This window comes from Verticillium alfalfae, genomic scaffold, assembly GCF_000150825.1.
Source record: "Verticillium alfalfae VaMs.102 supercont1.1 genomic scaffold, whole genome shotgun sequence".
NCBI classification, from domain to species: Eukaryota; Fungi; Ascomycota; class Sordariomycetes; order Glomerellales; family Plectosphaerellaceae; genus Verticillium; species Verticillium alfalfae.
This window is the reverse complement of record NW_003315038.1, coordinates 141204-143699: the sequence shown is the minus strand read 5'-3', so window position 1 is coordinate 143699 and position 2496 is coordinate 141204.

The following is a 2496-nucleotide window of genomic DNA, read 5'->3' as shown; positions in this document are numbered from 1 at the left end:
AGAGTGCCAGATCCCATTTGAAGGCTCTGGCTCGCGATAGGATTGCGGGCGCGGTGAGAAGGAGGATGTGCTCGGCCTCGAGGAGGAGGAGGCGCTGAGAGCTGGCGATGCGGGGCCGGGCTAGGCGGCGCAGTAGCGGCCCCCGGACGTGCCGTTGAGTGTGCCATTGAGTGTGCCATTGACCGGAGGCGGGAACGTGACCTTGCCTTTTACCTTGGTAGACCGAGGCGACGTATCTTCAGCCATGGGAGCCATGGTAGGCAGCGTCGCGACAAGGGCTGACAGTCCTCACGTTGTCGCGGGTCGTAGCTGGCGGCAATGTCGCGGAGGTGTGTGCCTGGTCTCGTAACCAGGGGAGGCGATACGAGGTAGGTTCACAAGTAGGCGTGTTTTATTGATCAAACATCTAGAACAAGACAAGAACTCGAGGATTCGAGGGACTGGATGAACCACACACCCATGGGAGAGCAGGGACAAGACTAGGTTTATTATAATGGCTGGTGGACACGGACATGGTAGGTGAAGACGATGGGGCATATGAATGCGGATGCAAATGAATGGAGGAGACGGGGTCTGGGAACGAGCGATGGATGGACTGGCGCGCCGGCGCACAAGGCAAGGCCCGGCCGGGGGAGGGGAGGGGTCCGAATCGAGGTAAGGGGGCCATGTGAAAAGAGAAGGCAACGGATTTGCTGCCTTTGCTTTCGTTCTTCGCTCCCGTGCGGACTGCAGATGGCGTCGGGTCAGATGCAGTCCAGCCAATGCTAGACAGGGTTCAGGAGGGCTGAGGCCCGAGGATGATGACAGGGGGGGCGGTCAGGGTGGGCAGGATTGGGGTCTATTGAATGGTGAGAAGCCGAGGCGGAGGGGGCCAGCTAGAGACTAGGGCGAACGGTAGACAGGCCGGAGGATGTGATGAGACGGGCAGAAATAGCTTTCTCTCCCTAGGTCGTTCGGTCGTGCCCTCACAAGCAGATGCTGACTGACTGACTGACTGATTGTCAGTACATGTACGTCTCCGTCAGTCAGCACGTCGCGAATGCGTGCAAGCATGATGATGCAATATGATACCGCCTCTTGTTCGAGCAAGGGGGCCCATGGAGACGAGGACGAGCAATGAAAAGACAGGTTCGCCATGATGGCTGACGGCGACCAGCCTTGCTGGCCGGGCTGAGCACTCCATTTGTTGCGACGAGAGGGCAACGATCAACGAGACGCAAGATGACAGGAGACGGAAGGAGAGCGGCTGAGAGAGATGCTAAGCCAGAGACGTTGGGGGCGTGAGGGTCGAACACTGGCGAACCACGTGCGATTGGCGGTTGGTGATGTGCGCTGGTGGAGAAGCAGAGACGAAGGACAGGGGGGCCGCCTGGGATGGAGTCAACAAGGCTATTTCGTCTCGTTGCTTCTTCATTCTTGGTGACGACTCCATTCATCATCCAGAAGAAGAGCTTTGCTTGATTTGCCGAGATGCGATCAGTCATGGCCATGATGAGTTGCAAGGCGAAGGGCGGCGGAGCCGAACGCAACGGGAAATCCGAAGGAACGGTTCGGTGAGGACGGCAGGAGAAGGAATTTTGTCCATCGGCACAGCACGCAGTTCGGAACAGAGTCTGACAAGGCTGCCAGGCAGCCAAGCGGGATATTCAGTGTGTGTATGCATGTCTTGGCCGAGCCATCTCGAGGCGGAATGCTTGCGGCATGATCTGATGGTTGCGTCTCAAGTGATGCTGCCTCGGACAATGTGGTCAGTAGCAGTGGCAGTGGTAGTGGTAGAGGCAGAGGCGGTCGCACAGGAAGCCGGTGAGTTCTTTTTTAGCCAACTGTGGCCCGAAAAGGGAGATGCGAAAGAGACGAGAGGGATGGAGGCTGGCTGAAGACAAACCAATTAGGCCCAGTCGAGAAGGGTGGTTGCCAGCCTTGACTCTGGCCGAGTCCAGTGCCCCAGTGCCCCAGCGTTCCCAGCGTGCGTGCTCAGCGTTTCCCAGCATTGGACCCCTGGGTCGCTCGCTTATTTCGTTAGCTTCCTCGCAGCGTCCCCTGGCGCCCGGCCACAGCCACAACACGCCAGTCGCAACTCCCGTAGGCAGGTCTCTGATTGGTCGCTGAACGATCCTTCCTGCCTCTGGCTCTTCTCATCCTTTCGCTGCGGGCAGTCATCGCCAACCCAGAGATGCCTGCCTGCCCGCCTGCCTGCCTGCCCTTCACCTACCCTGGCTCTGCCGAGACTGGCCTCCTTCCGAGATGCTTATCTCTTGGCTGCTAGGCACCAAGAGGTAAGATGCCCACATACGAATTCGCAGAGCCCCCCTTGTGAGTAAGACCGCTACCCGTTTCTGACAGCCATCACTTGAGCACTCGCCTAGGTGGTATCACTGCCGACCTTGTTCAAGCCGTCGAATTGCCAAAATGAAGAGGTGCCGGCCTCCCCCGAACACCTGGGCACGCCGCACCACACCCTTGCCCTTCCTCCTCTTTCTCCCCCTTTCCGAAGGA